This window comes from Eretmochelys imbricata, chromosome 3 (assembly GCF_965152235.1).
Source record: "Eretmochelys imbricata isolate rEreImb1 chromosome 3, rEreImb1.hap1, whole genome shotgun sequence".
Taxonomy (NCBI): domain Eukaryota; kingdom Metazoa; phylum Chordata; order Testudines; family Cheloniidae; genus Eretmochelys; species Eretmochelys imbricata.
The window spans coordinates 137,797,915-137,819,397 of NC_135574.1; the positions used below are offsets into that span (position 1 = coordinate 137,797,915).

A 21,483-nucleotide genomic window follows, 5' to 3' on the forward strand; every position below is an offset into this window, starting at 1 on the left:
ACATTAATATATGTGTATGTGTGCACAATATATAGTTTGCAATTTGTTCTTATTAAGTATTTTAAAGTAAATATAATGGGTAAGGCTGATAAGAATTCAGTGACTTATCTGAAAATCAATGCTTGAAAGTTTCTGTCCATCCAAGTTCTTCTACCATAAAAATAACCACAGTAACTGAGGTTATAGTATGTGTATCTGTTTATATAGTACATGCACATGAATGCATAATAAAAATGAAAAAGCAAAATGGAAAAAATACATTGATCAAAAAACTTCTTGAAATTGAAAGAATTGTAGTACACTGGGAAAAATCCGGACCATTATAAATGTAAAGATTACTAAGCAGGTTAAGCCTTGGTACGTAAGCTATTGCAGCCTCACATCTACATGAGCATAAAGAGAATTCTGAATAGTTAGTTGCTCAAAATAAATTACCTTCCAATTAGTCTTTCTTTTGTTGTTAGTAGTCTGATAATCAGACTAACACAGGAATGACACACAAGAACATGCTCTTAATCAGAATTTTCAAATGAGCAGTTGAAACACTCATTCAAACTTGTCATTGGCTTGCAGGTATGGTGGTGGTTTCTCTATGGTGGTTATGGTTCTCATGTGTCCATATACAGGGCAATACAGTATAGGAATTTTCCAAACCCAGACTGCTTTTTATAACAGTCCTCTTCAATATCTCAGTGCCATAGATTTGGCAATGTTTAGTGATAATCTTTACACAGACATTATTTGACTAGGTATTGTTCCTTTAGTGCTACGTAACATTTAAAAAGTTGGTCTGTCGTTTGGCCAGCCATTCAAGCATGTGATATCTTCTGATTGTGTGTCAGCATCCAGGGATGAGGAGCAGCAGAACTGACAGTATAATTGGGATTGTTACATTGAGTAGCCTGTGCAAAGTAGTCTTCTCAAGTGACCCTGTGCAGCCAGCCTATTTCAGTCTGTAGTTTTCACACAGTTCTAATGAAGGTAGCCTGAACAATTTATAGTATTAGGGCCTATGTTGGTCTTCTCCTGTCCTCAAAATAGTTTTGATTTGTACCCCTTGCCAATTATTATGAGTTTTTTCTCAAATAGTCTGTTAGTTCTTCATTAGTGCAACTGACTTAGACACCGGTAAGGTACGTGGCCAATTATTTATTTTTTTCCTGAATGACATGGAGGCTGTGCGCACACAAAATGTCACAGAAGAGCAGGAAAATGAAAAAGTGCAGTGGCTGAAATTTTGTTGAAATAAAGTCTTTTTTGTTCTACTTTTGTAGAAATATTTATCTGCCCCATTTACATGTGATTCATAGTTTTATAGATGGTTTATAAAGGTTTGTTTTTCAAGGTGCTTTATAAACAATTCCCCTCCCATTGCATGTGTATACTGACTGGATGACATGTAGGAATTTTTGGCATCTCATGATTCATTGTAGGAACCAGACTAGAAATGTTCACAGTAGTGGCAAATATTTATGAAAAAGTCCCTAACAATGCCACATATATACAATGGAAGTTCTGGTTTTCTTAAATCCTTTAAAGTAACTTTAGAATTCTTATGTTCTGGCATCTTCTTAAAAGTTTGATTACAGTTTCCTACACAGTACGTTACCTTCACAGTAATAAAGTGGCTGTGCTGTCCATCCGCATGATTTACATTATAAGAAATATAATTTATATAAGTTTATAAGCTTTTAATGTTCTGTGACTGTGTTAGTGGATTTTTTTCCCCTTTGCATTTGGCTTTTTTGACTTTTACAGCAATTCTTTAACAAAAAAGGGAAGAAAAATGTGTCACTTTGTTCACTGTATGGGGTTTGCCTTGCTTTCCTGTGATTAAATTATTGTATTTGTTGCTTAAAGTGAACATGAGTTCGCACAAGCTGAGCCTTGCAATGGTTTTTATCTCCAGCTAGTAAATGAAACAGCAACACATCTCTAAGAATACAGGCTTGTCTAAACAGAACTTTAGTGCATAGTAGCAAGCCGGGGCGTGAAGCTACAGCACACTAGCTTGCCACAGAGTAATATCTCATGTGGGTGGGGCTGCAGTGCGCTATGAATTCTGTAGTTCATGCCATGGAACTTTTCGTGCACTGTAGCATGGGATATTGCTGTGTGGCAAGGCGATGCACTGTAGATTCAGACTTTGGCGTGCCATGCACTATTGTCCCATGTGGTCATGTCCACATGCAAGACTGGCTCCAGGCACCAGCAAAGCAAGCACATGCTCGGGGCAGCACAATTCCAGGGGCGGCGTTCCGGCCCCCCTTCTGGTTTTTTTTGGGTTTTTTTTTTTTCTGTTTGTTTTTTGCTTGGGCAGTTGCGCTCTTGGAGCTTGGGGCAGCAAAAAACCTGGAGCCGGCCTTGTCCACATGTACGACATAAACAGAATAAATAAAGTGGTGTGAAAAGGGAGATTAAATAATTCAATAGAAAGGGTTTTGTTTTTTGTTTTGTTTTAAATGAAAGAAACCAGGAATAGCTGTGGGGTTAGTTTAGTTTGCTATGTCCTCTTTGTTCCATAAAGCAGCACACATTTGTCAGCACAGCACAACTGGCTGCAAATTTCAAGTGGAGAATTTTACTTGTTCAGGACAACTGTCTGCTAGCAGAAGGTTGGCAGAGACAGGGTAGTCTGCTCCACCCACCCTCTGTCCACCTGTCCTCGGCACAAGAGGTAGGGAAGGAGGCAGACTGGGGCCCGGGAAGAATATGGTGGAGAAAGAGTTGAGTATGCTAATCCTCCCGTTACCGGGAGCAGATATTGGAAGATCAGGGCACTGCGGCTGGATCCACTCTTCAGTGCATCTGAGTGCAGCTTGTTCACGGAGGAGAATCCATCCCAGTATGTATATTTCCCCACCATGAAACGTTGTTCTTTTATATCCTACATATTGTATGTTGCTGCTATTATTTTATCCTTTATTTGAATTTCAAAAATGTAACTATAGACATCCATTCTATATCCTGGGTGCCTAATCTCATAAGATACAACCTGCTAAATAATACAGAAAGTTTCTGTTAATATAAAACCAGCTCAGTCTTCAGAATAGCTGCAGAAAAGGAGAGATGCTAATCTGTGATGAGTTCCCTTCCCTCAATCCTTTACTTCGGACACTGATTCTTGTCTACATATGTCCAATTTCCGTTGCTGTTGTAAAGGAGAGAGAGCTATATATTGTGTGACTAATGCTCAGAGACAATCTCATTACTTAGATTGCAAGATCTTTGAGACCAGAGCAATTTTTGTACTGTTTGTACAGGCCCTAACAACACAATAGGGTCCTGGTCCAGGACTAGGGTATACACATGCAGTGGTATAATTTTAGTAGGCTCTTAGCACTACATTTAATTGTATTTGTTTTAGTTCAGTTTGAAAAGTAACTATAATCTTTACACATGTTTCTCTGGCATTCCAGACTCTCTTCCCCCATGGAATATCCTTCATGGATCCCTACACTTGGTGTCTGAGGTATGGGGTGGAGAGAAAGAGACAGAGTTGTTGAGAGGAATTCACACTAGGAGAGGAGGCTTATGTTCAGCCTGGCATGGAGACAGAGGGTGTAAAGAGACACAAGGTTCCTCTTTCCTTGGTTGTTTTTAATTACCCTTGACAATTTGAGTAGTTTCTGAGTAGATGCTGGTTTTGTATTAAAACTTTTACCTTTAAAATAATAAGGAATTCTTTTGTCCTGTGTTATGTAGGAGATCAGATGAATAATCATAAAGGTTCTTTCTGGTTTTAGAATCTGTGAAACTTCTTATCTGCGCTTTTATGTTTTACTGGAAAGGTCCTTCAGCCATAAATCTGTGTGTGTGTGTGTAGGGGGGAACATCTTTGTGGACAATTGCTACATCCAGTGGTCTCTCTGGCAGTTGGTAGTACACAACCTGTTCAATAGAGGGGTGGTTAGTTAGACCACAGACTGACCTTTCATCGTACTCCAATGCCAAATAAGAACAGTTCTATGTTTGAACAGGCAGAAGTCAAGGGCATATATCAAAAGCCTTTCTTTTTCATCCAGGGTTAGGCCTTCTGATTGTGAGTGCCTGCATATAACTTTGTTTATCTTCTGCATAGGGACCTTAGCAAGATGATGCAAGGGAAGAGCATGTGTGATCCTTATGGCTCCTGCTTGGGTTCACTACTTCTGGTATTCAAAGCTCCTAACTCTGGCTGAGAAATCTCTTCTTTATGCCAGACATACTGATCTTCTCCAAGAAGGAAGGAAGGATTGGTTCATACAGACAAAGTTTCTCTTTATTTAGCCAACAGGCACTTTGATACTATGGCAATCAGCATCATATGGCGGATCCTGGCATTCTAAGAACAAAATCCTTGGGTTTGTGGCTTGATGTTTTGTCATTTTCTGCTCTAGTCCATAATGAAAGCTCATGTTTCCCAGTTTATCAGGCAGGCTGTGGTTTCTCATTCCTGTTGAGTGCCCTCCATCTTAGAACACCACTTGCCATGCTGGCTATTTATTTTTGTTCACCTGCATTTGCTTATAAAGTGATTCTTTAAGGAATTCTTGTAAGTGTACCCCTCTAATGCAGCTTGGTAGGCTTACAGATCCTTCAGTCATGTGATATTTATATGACATCTGTATTTAAAAGTGGCATTCTTGGTGATTGGTGGCCTCTGTCAGGTGTGTATGAGTGAACTCCAAGCTTTTATGGCTTACCCCCCTTCCAATGCCTTTGTAAAGACAAGGTAGTTTTTATGATCTTATCTATCTTGCTGAAAGTCTAATTTTTATCTAGATCTCCAGGTCTCCTCTCCAGACCCCATGACTCTGCAGGACTATACTTCACAAACTTATTGTAGGCATCTGGCTGTTTCCTGGATAGACTGGATAGCTTAGGTCTTTCTGGAAGTCCACCTAGTTTGTTGTATTTGGAGAAATTTTCTCCTTTTAGTTGTTCTGTATAGATGCTACTAACATGGCCTGCTCTTGATACTCATAGTTGATAACTGAAGGTTCAGATATCAGGGGGCCCATAAAGCCCATTGCATCAGCGATATGGTACTAGACTCACTGTTTGCTCCGCATTCACATCCAGCCCTCCATCATAACTCCTACTCTATCCACAGGCACTCCCTATATGTGCACATATGTTCCCCAGACCAGCTGCCCCACTTGCCCCACTACAGCTAGCAGCAAGATGAAACCTCTGATGAGATGCCATTATTTTCTAATTAATCATCATATATTTGGAATTAATCTCCAGGAAAGAGGACCTGTGGAGGCAATTAAGTAGGAGTGAAAATACTTACAAGTAAATGGAGAACTAGAAATACATTGTCTTTATAGATCCTCACTTGCCTTCCCTGCATCTTTGAAGTCTGTGGCTTATGGTCCTTTCTTTACTCAGTTCCTATATGTCTTTCCAAAAAATTCTTTATAATGAGCTTGATGTCAAGTTACATGTGCAATTACACATGATGCCCTCACCTGCTCTCCCCCAATACACACACCCCCGCCCATCTTCAGGAGCCAATGTCACCTTGTGGTTCTGAGGTCTGCAAAGCACTAACCTGGATTGAACAATTTGCAAGGTATTTGGGGCATAAGACTTCATGTTCCCGAGCAATTCTGCAAGATGCTACATGTCGAATAGGACTTCAGCGAGCTCAGTACCTTCAAGATTGAGCCGCTAGATCACTCCACTTAATCATAAGTAACTTAATTTTCACTATAGTCCTATAAAGGTGATCTACATTTCAAACAATGATTTTTTCATTTGCTGCTGGCTTAACAGAATTTATTTGTTGGGCTCTGTCATAAATATAAAGGGAAGGGTAAACACCTTTAAAATCCCTCCTGGCCAGAGGAAAAACCCTTTCACCTGTAAAGGTTTAAGAAGCTAGGATAACCTCGCTGGCACCTGACCACAATGACCAATGAGGAGACAAGATACTTTCAAAGCTGGAGTGGGGGAGGGAGGGGACAAAGGGTCTGGGTCTGTCTGTGTGATGCTTTTGCTGGGGACAGAACAGGAATCGAGTCTTAGAACTTAGTAAGTAATCTAACTAGATATGCGTTAGGTTATGATTTCTTTAAATGGCTGAGAAAATAAGCTGTGCTAAATGGAATGGATATTCCTGTCTTTGTGTCTTTTTGTAACTTAAGGTTTTGCTTAGAGGGATTCTCTATGTTTTGAATCTAATTACCCTGTAAGGTATTTACCATCCTAATTTTACAGAGGTGGTTCTTTTTACTTTTTCTTCTATTAAAATTCTTCTTGTAAGAAACTGAATGCTTTTTTCATTGTTCTTAAGATCCAAGGGTTTGGGTCTGTGATCACCTATGCAAATTGGTGAGGATTTTTATCAAACCTTCCCCAGGAAGGGGGGTGCAAGGTTTTGGTGAGGGTTTTGGGGGGAAAGACATTTCCAAACGACTCTTTCCCAATAATAAACCTGGTTAGACGTTTGGTAGTGGCAGCAATAAAGTCCAAGGGCAAAGGGTAAAATAGTTTGTACCTTGGGGAAGTTTTAACCTAAGCTGGTAAAAGTAAGCTTAGGAGGTTTTCATGCAGGTCCCCACATCTGTACCCTAGAGTTCAGAGTGGGGAAAGAACCTTGACACAAGCAGATAACTGAGCCAGGCACGGTCTCTGAGCAATCTGAGACTTACTAAATCTAATCTTGTTTGTAGGGTATGTATACCCAAAGACCTCAATATAGCCCTGGAGTCCTTTAGCATGCGCAGGGGCTCATCTGTAGTTCTTGGAAGAGCTTCTGATCATCAAATGGGAAGTCTTCAACTGTATTTTGAGACTCTCTTGGGAAGGCCGACAACTGAAAAAATCAGATGGTGGTGATACTGGAACCATGTACATGTAGTAGCTCCACATGAAGAGAAGTGAGTGCAAAATTATACCTGATGTCTGCCCTGTGAAATGCTACTTTGTTTACATTTTATGGGGTTTGGCAATGCAAACCTCTGTAAACAATAAAAATTATGGCTATTAAGTTCTATGTGGCAGACAAATAGTGGTTAAACAGAGACAGACAGTAGTTGTGGTTAAACATTAGTGGATGTGGCTTTCAATGACTGACAGAATTTGTTTTCCTTCCAATGACAAGAATTTTCTTATATTGTTATCAAATATGTTTCAAGAAGTCCCTGACCATTTTTAAAGGATTCCCAAAGAACATGTGGTCTGCAACAGAAACTTGCACACCGAAGTTAACAAGATCGAATTTAAGAATGTGTTTCAATTTAGAACTGACCATTTGTGTTGCCATTGTAACATGATACAAAAGTATCCCTTTAAGTGGTACTTCTGTTGTATTTATCAGATTAATGTGTGCCGCTGCCCCTCCAGCTTCCCCCACCTGAAAATGCCTTTATAGATAGGTGTGATTTATTGAACTTCGATCTGTGGAAATATCAAACTGATAGCTAAATCTGCTGTTTATTATGCAAGGGAGGCAACAGAAGCCTGCATTAGAAGTAGCATTTGCTCAAGATGTAAATGTAAAATGCTCATATTGATAGACAGACAACGTGGGTGAGATAATATCTTTTATTGGACCAACTTCCGTTGGTGAAAGAGACAAGCTTAAAAGCTGCACAGCTCTTCCACAATAACACTGCAAACAGCTTATCATTTAGGTTTCCTAAAATATTAAACCAATAGAGATTTGAAATGGATAAGCTTTAAAAACCTATTCTATGCGCACATCCTCAGTAAATTTGAATTTGAGTTCATTTTTAAATACTTTTTATTTATACCATAGTAAACATTTGGATAATGAAGTTCATCCCTGCTCAGCAGAAGAAGCCATTATTGTGAGAAGGCATAGCCATAATGCCACAAGAGTGGCATTTATAGGAAGCAACTTTAAACTGTTTCTGACTTACATGGATTCTCTGATAGATATTGGCATTTGTAAAGATCCTACAATTAGTGTTTCTGTAGTGTTTTTTATGGTCATCTGTTATACAAAGCAGATGTGTTTTGTATCCTATTGAGCTGTGGAAAATACCTTTTCATTTTTCCTTCTGGACATTGAAATTCATGTTGTTTGTGTGTTTATGCAGTACACTGAATAGCAGTGCTAAGTTTAGTGCTCTTATTTGCAGAAAAGTTTTATTTGTGGAAACTGATTTGTTTCTCTGTGAGGATGCTTATATGTGCTTAGTTGTGCGTTGATTATATATGCTATATGTAAAACATTGGCTAAATTTGAAATAGTTTTGAAGAAAAGCTGTCCAAATAACTTTCATGCAGTATTGTAGTAGCTCTGGTGGTCCCAGGCTATTAGAGAGACAAGATGAGTCAGGCAGTATCATGTATTGGACCAACATCTGTTGGTGAGAAAGACAAGCTGTCAAGGTTCCTCCCCCACTCTGAACTCTAGGGTTCAGATGTGGGGACCTGCATGAAAAACCTCCTAAGCTTATCTTTACCAGCTTAGGTCAAAACTTCCCCAAGGTACAAAATATTCCTTGGATTGGCTGCTACCACCACCAAACTAATACTGGTTACTGGGGAAGAGCTGTTTGGACGCGTCTTTCCCCCCAAAATACTTCCCAAAACCTTGCACCCCACTTCCTGGACAAGGTTTGGTAAAAAGCCTCACCAATTTGCCTAGGTGACTACAGACCCAGACCCTTGGATCTTAAGAACAATGAACAATCCTCCCAACACTTGCACCCCCCCTTTCCTGGGAAATGTTGGATAAAAAGCCTCACCAATTTGCACAGGTGACCACAGACCCAAACCCTTGGATCTGAGAACAATGAAAAAGCATTCAGTTTTCTTACAAGAAGACTTTTAATAAAAATAGAAGTAAATAGAAATAAAGAAATCCCCCCTGTAAAATCAGGACGGTGGATACCTTACAGGGTAATTAGATTCAAAACATAGAGAACCCCTCTAGGCAAAACCTTAAGTTACAAAAAAGATACACAGACAGAAATAGTTATTCTATTCAGCACAGTTCTTTTCTCAGCCATTTAAAGAAATCATAATCTAACACGTACCTAGCTAGATTACTTACTAAAAGTTCTAAGACTCCATTCCTGGTCTATCCCCGGCAAAGACAGAATATAGACGGACACACAGACCCTTTGTTTCTCTCCCTCCTCCCAGCTTTTGAAAGTATCTTGTCTCCTCATTGGTCATTTTGGTCAGGTGCCAGCGAGGTTACCTTTAGCTTCTTAACTCCTCTCACCTGTAAAGGGTTTTCCCCTGGCCAGGAGGGATTTCAAAGGGGTTTACCCTTCCCTTTATATTTATGACACAAGCTTACACAGAACTCTTCTTCAGGCCCGAGAAACTAATGCTATGTCTACACTAGCACTTTTGTTGGTAAAACTTTTTTTGGTCAGGGGTGTGAGTCCACCCCCGTGAGTGACATAAATTACACCAGCATAAGCACTAGTGTGCACAGCACTGTGTCAGTGAGACATAAATTACGCTGCTGCAGCACTGTAAGTGTAGACATGTCCTAACTCAGAGAGTCACTGCTAAATACAAGATGTAACAGATTGTTTAGCATAGTTAACACACATTTCAAGGGATTATTCTAGGTGAAGTGGCCCATTAACACCTCTCAAGTCATAAGAGTGAAAGGAAGCGGTGGGGGGAGGGGGAGAGAAAGCAGCTGGTGGGGCAGGCAGTTAGTGAGTTAAGATTTTTGTAACAAGCCATAAATCCAGTGTGTCTATTTAGTCCATGATTTTTAGTGTCGAGCAAAGTTATGAATTTAAGCTCCCAGGCTCATCTTTTAAACGTGTTGTGCAGGTTTCCTTTGAGGATGAGTACTGATAAATCAAATATAGAGATTGCTTTGTGAAAAGTGTCCACTCACAGGTGATAGGGTGTTTTTGTCTCGTATAATTTTTTTGAGAGTTCATTTGATAGCGCAGTGATTGTCCGGTTTCATCCACATAGTTTTTATGGGGCATTTAGTGCACTGGATGAGTTACACACATGTTGTGATAGGCATGTGTAGGACCCATGGATCTTGAGGGGATGTAGATCATTGTAGCAGTGTAGGTATGTGTGCTGGTTTTGCATCTGTTGTTCTGACAGGGTATGGTGCCGCTTTGAGTTGATGTGCCCTAGTCTGTGAGGAGCTTGCTTCTGGTGGTGAGCTTGGAGTGGCTGGGACATTATTTGAAGGCCAGAAAAGGGGGTTCAGGAAAGATTTAAGGATGGGGTCTCCACTGAGTATGGGTTATAGTTGTTTGATTATACCCATATGGGTTCTAGTGTGGATGGTAGGGGACAAGTAGGGATGTGTGGTCAGTTGCGGTTTTATTTTTGTATTGAAGCAGGTTCTCTCGTGGTATTTGGATGGCCCATTCTATGGACTTTCTCCTCAGAGCATATATCATATTGCCTTGCTGTAGATAACATATTTCTTGGTGTGTTTGGGATATTCACTGGATCTATGAAGGTAGTTGTGGTGATCTGTGGGTTTCTTGTATATAGTTATCAGTAGGGTTTCACTGCTGAAGCTGATTGTGGTGCCCTGGAAGTTGATGCTGGTGTGGGAGAGTTACAGAAAGAGTTTTAAGGACTGGTGGTGGTGGTGGTTGAAATTGTGGTGGAAGTCTGTGAGGGAATTGCCAGTCCAGAGGATGAAAATATCCTCAATATATTTCAGTATATCATGTGGTTTGATCGTGTGGTCCAGAAATTCTTCTTCAAGGTGGCCCATGAAGATGTTGGAGTATTGGGGAGCCATCCTAGTACCCAGGGCTGTTCTCATGGTTTGGACATTGCTTATTGTTGAATGTAAAATTGTTATGGGTGAGGATGAAATGGATGAGCTCTGTGATGTATTTGGGATGGGTATCTGAGGATTGTCCATTGTCTTGTAAATATATGAGGCAGGGAGCTATGCCTTCATTGTGAGGGGTGGTAGTATAAAAGGGAAGTGACATCCATGGTGGCGAGGATGGTGTTCTGAGAGAGGTTGTAAATGTTCTGGAGTTTGTAGATAAAGCTGGCCCTTTGTGCGGTGAGTGGTTTCAGGATGGTTTCCGAGAGTCTAGATCAGTGATCACCAACCTGTCGATCGCAATCGACTAGTCAATCCTGGAGACTCCCCCAGTCAATCGCAATCTCTGCCTGCAGCGGCGCAGTGGGACTGCCTACCGTGGCCCCACGCCGCTCCCGGAAGCGGCCAGCATGTCTCTGCCGTTCTTTTGGGTGAGGAGGGGTCTCTGCATGCTGCTCCTGCCTGCAAGCACCACCCCCGTGGCTCCCATTGCCCGGGAATGTGGAACTGTGGCCAATGGGAGCTGCAGGGGCAGTGTCTGCAGAGAGGGGCAGTATGCACACCCACGTGCCCCCCCCAGGGGCCACCCTTCCAGGAGCGGCATCACTGCGTGGTGCACTACTGGCTGGCAGGGTGACCCAGCTTGTGATGGGAAGGAGGAGCTGATGTGCCTGAGTGGGGCCGGGGCAGGCAGGGAGCCTGCCTTAGCCCTGTTGCACCACCAACTGGGAGATGCCTGAGGTAAGTGCCCCCGGTTGGAACCAGCACCCCATACCCCCTCCTGAACTCCCAGATCCCTCCTGTACCCGAAGTCCCTGCCACAGCCCTGAGTCCCCTCCCAGAGACAGCACCCCATACCTACTCCTCCACCCAAACCCCATTCCACAGCCTGGACCCCCCTCCCAGAGCTAGCACCCTGTACCACCTCCTGCATCCCAAGGCTCAGCCCCAGCCCGGAGCCCCCTTCTGAACCCAAACTCCCAGAGTTTGCACCCTTCACCCCCTTTTGCCCCCAACTCCCTACCCCAGGCTCAGCCCAGAGCCCCTTCCCACACTGTGAACCCCTCAGCCCCAGCTCAGAGCCCACACCCCCTCCCGAACCCCCGCCCTAGCCTGGTGAAAGTGAGTGAGGATGGGGGAGAGAGTGTGATGGGGGGGGTGAGGGATGGGATGGAGTGAGTGGGGCAGGGCTTCAAGGAAGGGGCATGGCCTCAGGGAAGGGGCAGGGTAGATCCTGGGTTGCCCTTACATTCAAAAAGTGATCATGGGCATAAAAAAGATTGGAGACCACTGGTCTAGATATTCCTTCAGTAAGAGTGCTGTGACCAGGTATGGTGGATCTGCTTGGGTTACCTTGTTTGCGTATCTTGGGAAGCATGAAGAAGGTCCTTGGGGTTGGTTTGTAGGGGATAAGTTTGTAGAATTTCTCTTGGAGTTTTTTGGGGAAGGATTTGATGATAGCCTTAAATTCCTGAGTAAATGGTGGTGGTCTTTGAGTTCTCTATAGTCGGAGGTGTCAGAGAGTTGTCTGTTGGCCTCGTTAATGTAGTAGGATGAGGGTTCTCAGCCGTTGTAAATCAGCATAGCTTCACTGAATTTGCCCCCTTAGTCTTCAAAGAAAGCCCCCCATGGGTGGCCGAGCTAATGTCATTTATTAAGTTTTCCTGGCTCTTTACGTTATAAAACCCTGTTTTCATTTGCTTTTAGCTTTGCCAGTGGTTCAGGCGGACATTCCCCATGCTAGGTGTCAGCCTCAGGCTGAATAATTTTGGATTAATACTGCCATGTTAAAAAAAAAAAAATCACAAAACTGTTTCCTTGAGAAACTTTAGTGCCCCTGTGCTTTGGAGCAGAGACTTGAAATTTGGCAGAAATTTTGACAACTTGCTGTCAAAGATGTCCTATTTGTGGCCTGTCCCTATGAAAATTTCCATACATTTGGCCAAGTTATGAGCCACTAAAAATCTGTTTTCACATGCTCAGTATGACTTTGTATTTTGTAGTTAAATGTTCCAAAGTTTGCATCTGTAGTAAGCATGTTCTATCCCTGGAATATAGATGCTCAACAAGACTTTCCATGAAATTGCTGTTCCTGGCACCACTTTATCTAAATAATTAAATATTAATTGAACCTGACTCTCTCATGTCCCAGGTGAGGGCCATAACCACTGGGCTGTAGAGAGTGTCTGTCTGCTGTCTGTCTGTCTCTCTCTCTCTCTCAGTAATGGGGCATCAGACATGAGCACTGAGAGCAGGGAGACTTTCTCTCCTGTGCTGTGACCCCTTCAGCTGGCACCTAAGGAGCGCGGTGGAGGAGGAAACAGCCTGACTTAAAAGCGGAGGGGTGAGAAGCCAGATACCTGGGATAGCAAGGGGGGCACTGGGACCAGTGGGCATGGGGGTGGGGGAGAGTGGGAATGGGATGTGGAACTGAGGACAGGCTACAGGTGCAGAAGGGGTCAAGCTTAGGGGGATAGGGGGAAAAGAGTCTGTGCCCACTAGAACACACTCCCCTCAGAACCTGAACCAGTATTAGAGCTTGGCAGGAAATAGTTATTCCATCCTGCAAATATTTCTAAAAGTTTGGGAAAAAATTTCTTGTTCCGTATCGGATAAAAATGAGACCTTTTGTAGCTTTTTGACGCTGCTTGGAATCTCTACAGCTCTAAGTGCTCAAGTCCCACTCCAGATACACTCCATCACACCCCATATGCTACTGCTTGCAAAGGAGTCCTCAAAGCACAGTCTTTTGTGGTCTTCTCATTGCCTTCATCCGGGAGAATCCTCCCCCACTAGGCACATGGGCTGTTCAAGAGGATTTATGCTGCTCTGGCCCTTTTATGCAATTTAAAGGGTCAGAGTGGGGGTGAGGTTCTCACTCCTGATTTTTACTGCTGCAATAGCTGAGGAGAACATTAGGAACTTTAGTGATAGTAATAAGTGTTTTCCACTTTCCTTTGTCAATCTCCCTGAAGTTCAGGGATGATTTTGTAATAAAGTAACTTCAGAATGAGCATGATTTTTAATACACTGAGGCATGAAATGGTGCATTCAAAATGAATGAGTAAATGTATGCCTAATTTGTTTGTACAATGACTAAGATTGTTTGTATCGGTTAGGTGACCACATATGCAGATGGCCTGGTAAGTGCATTGCAGGAGAAGTTTGAAAATTGTGGGTTTTATACCTAATTTTTACAAAGTGTAAGTTTGAAGAAAGACTGGATTGTGTCTTATGAAAGTCAATGGGATTATGCTCCTAACTCACTTAGAAACTTTTAAAATCTCCCTATAGTTTCCTAAATAGGGACTGGGGAGCCTAACCTGAGGCACCCCTTTTTTGAAAATCATAGCTGTGGTCTTCAAGAAATAATGAGGAAAAAAAGCCAGTTGTTGTGGATAACAATGAGCTAAACTGGCAGAGATGATCAGGTCTGGTGGTTTGCGGGGGAGCCCTGTATTTTCTTTTAAAACCAGGGAGTTGAAACTTTTCTATATATTTCCCTCTGCACTTTTGAATCCATGATTGTTTCTAATTAGAGGAACATTTTAGTCTATTGTTCTGTCTCCTGTTGAAGAACATGATACACAGTAATAAGTAAAATAAGCATCTGAATCTAAACAATCTGAGTAATTTTTCATGTAATGTCATAACAGAGAGTCATTAACTAGAGCAGCAATCTATTATTAGAGGGTGACCTCTATAATAACATGAGGGGTATTTGTTTCAACCAACAACATGTACATCTATGCTATTTTAATGGTAAAACTGTGTGAAAGAGTGTGAACAATTTCTTATACGTAGGGTTGAAAGCTTATGACTTATGAAAGCTGAATCATGAGGAAGGTGGGAAGGAATGAAAGATAAGCTAAAGAGTTAATTTAATTTTCAAACAGAAGTTGCAGCATTATGAAGTAGGCACATAAAGCTGGCTAGCAGTTTGCATTAAAGGTATTGTGCTAGTTTATACAATGTGACAACAGCTGGTGGATGGCACCTTTATAGAGGTGTATGTTGAGGAGGGTTTTGAAATTTCTAGTTTTTATTGATGTAAAGGAGAATCTTGAATTGGAGAAGGGAGCAGAGCTGATTGGATAGGAGTGCCAGTCAAGAAAGATATATTCATTTGGGGTGGGGGGGGAATGGGGTTCAAAGCACACTTATACAGAACCTAGCCAGAACCAACCTTCCCTGGAGCATTAGACTTTAATCTGGTCAGTGTGTCTGACGTTGGCTCCATGTGACATGGGTGGCTTTGTTAAACGCTTTGCCATGAAGATATGTATTAACACTTGGGGCAGCGCACACAACATTTTAAGACTAGTAGAAAATGTTGGGGATCTTGCTGTATCACAGCATTGCCACTCATGTGCTACAGCTCCTTTCCCCCTTACCCTAACACCACCAATACAAACTAGAGATTGGGTCTGAATATTTACTGGGAAACCTGGTGATGGTGACAATAAAATGTCATCTCAAGTCTGTGGGGAGGGTATAAAAAGTGAAAGAAGGCATGGAGGCTTCAATACACCGTTGTAGCCGTTCTTTACAGTTGGAATAGACTGGAGCCTATCGAAGGGTATGTCTACACTATAAAATTAGGTCGATTTTATAGAAGTCGATTTTTAGAAATCGATTTTGTACAGTCAATTGTGTATTCCCCACTAAGCGCATTAAGTCAGTGGAGTGCGTCCTCACTACTGTGGCTAGCATCGACTTATGTAGCGGTGCACTGTGGGTAGCTATCCCACAGTTCCCACAGTCTCTGCCACGCATTGGAATTATGGGTTAAGCTCCCAATGCCTGATGGGGCAAAAACATTGTCGCAGGTGGTTTTGGGTACATGTCGTCAGTTGCCCCTCCCTCCCTGAAAGCAATGGCAGACAAGTGTTTCGTGCCTTTTTTCTGTGCAGACGCCATACTTCAGCAAGTATGGAGCCTGCTCAGCTCAGCTCACCATCGCTGCTGCTGTTGTGTCTTGGGTGCTGCTGTCAGCAGATGGTGCAGTAGGACTGCTCACCATCGTCATCCACCACTTCTGCTGCAACTCTGCTCTTCTGGTCTTGTAAATGAGCTCAGTCTCAATAGCAAATTTCTCCATGTTGTCGTTATCAACTGCTTCCGCTGCAACTCTGCTCTCCTGGTGCCATGAATCCACCTCGCAGGTCCTCTCGTCATTTTGTATAAATATCTATTCTCGTTGCATCTCTCGTCATCTTCCGCTGCAACTCTGCTCTCCTGCAGACACCATACTATGGCAAGCATGGAGCCCACTCAGCTCACCGCTGCAGTTGTGAGCATTGTAAACACCTCACACATTATCCTGCAATATGTGCAGAACCTGCAAAAGCAGGTGAGGAGGCGACGACAGCGCGATCATGATAGTGATGAGGACATGGACACAAACTTCTTTCAAAGCACGGGCCCTGGCAATTTGGATATCATGGTGGTAATGGGGCAGGTTCCTGCTGTTGAACGCTGATTCTGGGCCCAGGAAACAAGCACAGATTGGTGGGACCGCATAGTATTGCAGGTCTGGGATGATTCCCAGTGGCTGCAAAACTTTTGCATGTGTAAAGGCACTTTCATGGAACTTTGTGACTTGCTTTCCCCTGCCCTGAAGCACAAGAATACCAAGATGAGAGCAGTCCTCACAGTTGAGAAGCGAGTGGCGATAGCCCTCTGGAAGCTTGCAATGCCAGACAGTTACCAATCAGTCAGGAATCAATTTGGAGTGGGTAAATCTACTGTGGGGGCTGCTGTGATCCAAGTAGCCAATGCAATCACTGAGCTGCTGGTATCAAGGGTAGTGACTCTGGAAAATGTGCAGGTCATAGTGGATGGCTTTGCTGCAATGGGGTCCCCTAACTGTGGTAGGGCGATAGACGGAACACATATCCCTATCTTGGGACTGGACCACCTTGGCAGCCAGTACTTAAGTGGCAAGGGGTACTTTTCAATGGTGTTGCAAGCACTGGTGGATCACAAGGGACATTTCACTGACATCAATGTGGGATGGCCAGGAAAGGTGCATGACACTCGCATCTTCAGGAACTCTGGTCTGTTTGAACAGCTGCAGGAAGGAACTTCCTTCCCCGACCAGAAAATTACCATTGGGGATGTTGAAATGCCTAAAGTTATCCTCGGGGACCCAGCCTACCCCTTAAAGCCATGGCTCATGAAGCCATACACAGGCACCCTGGACAGTAGTAAGGAGCAGTTCAACTATAGGCTGAGCAAGTGCAGAATGGTGGTAGAATGTGCATTTGGACGTTTAAAAGCTCGCTGGTGCAGTTTACTGACTACGTTAGACCTCAGTGAAACCAATATTCCCATTTTTATTGCTGCTTGCTGTGTGCTCCACAATATCTGTGAGAATAATGGGGAGACGTTTATGGCAGGGTGGGAGGTTGAGGCAAATCGCCTGGTGGCCGATTACACATAACCAGACACCAGGGCAATTTGAAGAGCACAGCTGGGCTCCCTGCACATCAGAGAAGCTTTGAAAACCAGTTTCATGACTGGCCAGGCTACGGTGTGACAGTTCTGTTTTTCTTCTTGATGAAAACCCGCCCCCTTGGTTAACTCTACTTCCCTTACTTCATAAGCCAAGCGACCTCCCCCCTTCGATCACCGCTTTCAGAGGCAATAAAGTCATTATTGGTTCAAAATCATGCATTCTTTCTTAATTCATCACACAAATAGGGGGAAAACTCGCAAGGTAGCCCGGGAGGGGTGCGTGAGGAGGGAAGCACCAGGTGGGGTGGTGGATGAGAGGAGGAGGGAAGGACAAGTCCACACTACAGTTCAAAACTTATTGAATGTCAGCCTTCTGTTTCTTGGACAATCCTCTGGGGTGGAGTGGTTGGGTGCCCATAGCCTTCCCCCTGCATTCTTGGGCATCTGGGTGAGGAGGATATGGAACTTGGGGAGGAGGGCAGGCAGTTATACAGGGGCTGCAGCGGTGGTCTGTGCTCCTGCTGCCTTTCTTGTAGCTCCACCAGATATCTGAGCATGTCAGTTTGCTCCCGCATTAGCCTCAGCATTGCGTCCTGCCTCCTTCCTTCTCTCATCACGTTCATTTAACGCTTTCCTGGACTCTAACATTGTTTGCGTCCATGCATTCTGCTGAGCTCTTTCAGTGCGGGAGGACTGCATGAGCTCTGAGAACATGTCATCGCGAGTGCATTTTTTTTTGCCTTCTAATGTGCGCTAGCCTCTTGGATGGAGATGATAGGGGGAGCGTAGAAACATTTGCAGCTGCAGGAGGAAAAAAAGGGAGAGTAGTCTTTAAAAAGATACATTTTACAGAACAAATGGAAGACTATTTCACACTGAATCAAGCGATTCACATTACATAGCACTTGTGCTTTTGGTACAAGGTTACATTTTGTCTCTTATATTGCGTGCCTGCTGGTTTGGTGTGAGACATCACGCACGCTCGACTGGGCAATAGAATTTGGCTTGCAGGCAGCCATGGTAAGGCAAAGGGTTTCGGCTTCTTCAACCTTCACAACATATGGGAGTGGTTTGAAACAGCAGCGCCCTCCTTTCCCATACCAAGCAAAGCCTTTTGGGTTGGCCATTTAAAAGGAGGGGATGTGGTTTTCGGGTGAATGTGCAGCACAACCCAACTCCACACACACCCAATTCTCTGGGATGATCGCTTCACCCCCCACCCCACCGCATGGCTAGTATCAGGGAAGATCCCCATCAGCCAAATGCAAACAGCTTAGTATGAACTGGCCTCCCCCCACCGCTTGGATAACAGCAGGGATGATTTCTTTTCAGCCAAAGGCAAACAGCCCAGCAGAAACGGGACCTCTGAATGTCCCCTTAAACAAATTTTCCGTATTTCAACCAGGTGGCCATGAATAATATCACTCTCCTGAGGCTAACACAGAGAGATAAAGAACGGCTGTTGCTTAAATGCCACCAAAGCCTGGGTCCATTCGCTGCATTTGTTCTGCAATGATTCCAAACTACTTGCTACTGGCTTGGTGTGGTAAAGTGTCCTACTATGGAGCATGGAATAAGGCTACCCTCCCCAGAAACCTTCTGCAAAGGCTTTTAGAGTACCTCCAGGAGAGCTTCATGGAGATGTCCCTGGAGGATTCCCGCTCCATCCCCAGACACTTTAACAGACTTTTCCAGTAGCTATACTGGCCACGAATGCATCCCAAGTCTTCAGAGCAAATTAATCATTAAACACTTTTGCTTTTAAACCCTGTATTATATTTACAAAGGTACACTCACCAGAGGTGCCTTCTCTGGTTTCATGGTCCAGGAGCCCACCTTGGGAGGGTTGAGAGGGTATTGGGTTTTACGGTGATGAACAGTTCCTGGCTGTCGGGGAGAGCCACTTGCCTGCTGTGTGCTGTTCTCAACCTCCTCTTCCTCCTCCATCTTCCTCATCCCTGTTGCTGAGACTCCCCTTTGCAGGTGTCCACAGACAGTGGTGGGTTAGTGGTAGCCCCCTCCCCCTAGAATTGCATGCAGCCACTCATAGAAGCAGCATATATGGGGCTCTGACCTGGAGTGACCATTTGCCTCCTTTGTTTTTTGTTAGGCTTGCCTGAGCTCCTTAATTTTCACATGGCACTGCTGTGTGTCCCTGTTGTAGCCTCTGTCCATCATGCCCTTGGAGATTTTGACATATATATTGGCATTTCATCTTTTGGAACGGAGTTCTGCCTGCATGGATTCTTCACCCCATACAGCGATCAGATTCAGTACCTCCTGTTCAGTCCCTGCTGGAGCTTTTTTGCGATTCTGGGGCTGCATGGTCACCTGTGCTATTCAACTTGCTACGCTGGCCAAACAGGAAATGAAATTCAAAAGTTCCCAGGGCTTTTTGCTGTCCCCCTGGCCAGTGCATCTGAGTTGAGAGCCCTGTCCAGAGTGGTCACAATGGAGCTCTCTGGGGTAGCTCCCAGAGGCCAATACCATCGAATTGCATCCACACTACCCCAAATTTGACCCAGGGAGGTTGATTTTAGCACTAAACCCCTCACCGGGGAGGAGTACAGAATCGATTTTAAGAGCCCTTTAAGTCGACAAAACAGGCTTGGTCACGTGGACGAGTGCAGGGTTATATCGGCCTAACGCTACTAAATTCGACCTAAACTCATAGTATAGACCAAGGCCAAGAGAAGTTAGCATCTGAGTCATCACAGATTTCTTGAACTTATTCCAAAGGCCCATTCTCCTGACCCAGATTCATTGCCACCAAAAGTATGTAAAGAAATAACCCATTTGACGAGTGTCATAAAACAGCCCCAAAATAACAGCTGTTGATTACATACAGTTCAGTTAACTCACTTAGCCAATGCATCTTTGGAGTCAATGAGCATTGTCACTGGCTGTTAGGCTTTAGCCAGCTCCAGTGCATCTCATTGAATGCAGGAGCTGTAGCGCTCTACTCCTTGCTTCCACTCCTTTAACAGCAAAGGAATTTTCCTGATTGGCCGGTGTTGGATATTTTGGCAATAGCAGCCATAACTGGCTTCCTATGCTAAACGCTTTGCAGCAGGATTCCTTCCTGATCAGTATTTTACTCCAGCCTTACTTTTGGGATTGTCTTAACCCCTTTCTGTTTTAAAGAAGCCACTGGATGTCCTCAGTCCCTTAATTTAATTATAAATCTTGTGTCTTTATGGGAAACATGTACAATTCCGTTTGGTATTATTTTTAGGGACCTATACACTTCCACCAGAAATTTGTTACCCTTAGACTGTTCGTAATAAAGTATGTCTACACTGTAATTAAAAACCGGTGGCTAGCCCATGCCAGCTGGCTCAGGCTCATGGGGCTCTTGCTAAGGGGTTGTTTAAGTGTGGTGTAGATGTTTAGGCCTGGGTTGGAACCCCATGTCCCAAGTCACCAGCCATGGGTCTAATTGCAGTGGAGACCCTACAAGGCTTTAGTTCCTTCCCAGTGAAGGGGATCGAGGCTGATTCATGAATTATTGCTTTGATCTGGTCTTTCAAGTTCTTGTTTGGAAACTTAAGGTTTTTGCATATTCCGTACAAATAGATCCTAGGTTTTGTACAGTTGAGTTGCATGTGTGTGTGATTTATTTTTTGTTTAAGAATTAATTAGTAGTTTTCCTTACCAGCAAGAACCATGGGATGCTTTTGGTTAATGTTAACCGTTAAACTCTGAACCACAAAGTGAGAATCCTTGCAAAACTCTTCTGCATTACCTAAAGATTATTCTGGGGAAAGTGAATCTTCATATATTTGTTCCAGGGCTTTTATCATCTAACATCTGTATTGTATTACTATTCACTAAATGTATCTTTGAATATTATTGCTTGTGTTGTCCAATCAGGAATAAATTTGGCATGTAGTTTTGTTTACTAGTCAACAGCAAGGACCACTCAACAGTCAGAAGCTTTGTTTTAGACATTAATGTGCTGATATTATCTGTAGGTTCCTTTTTTCTTTTTTTAATTTATTGAAAGCGGCATTCCAGATTACAAAATAAAAAAGTTGTATATTGTGTCTAAGGTGCCTAGATCTTAGAGAGATTTGATTAGCAACCTTTTGTTGTTTCTCCTTTTAATGGCATCACTAGCCAGTAGACCTAGACTGCATAACTAATGATTTTATTTTAAATTGTGGGAATTGCTTTAGTCACATATGCTAATATTCATGTTTTGTTAATTAATATTGTATTGTTACAGCCACTGTATTGGAGAAAAAAGAAACAGGAAACTTTGGTGTTCATGCAAT

The 21,483-nt window shown here is 43.2% G+C and overlaps 1 protein-coding gene across 1 annotated transcript in view; it reads left to right on the top strand.

Moving 5' to 3' along the window:
* The window catches only part of FMN2 (formin 2), a 239,287-nt gene that overhangs the window by 89,173 nt on the left and 128,631 nt on the right, over positions 1–21,483 (top strand). The window lies entirely within an intron of this gene.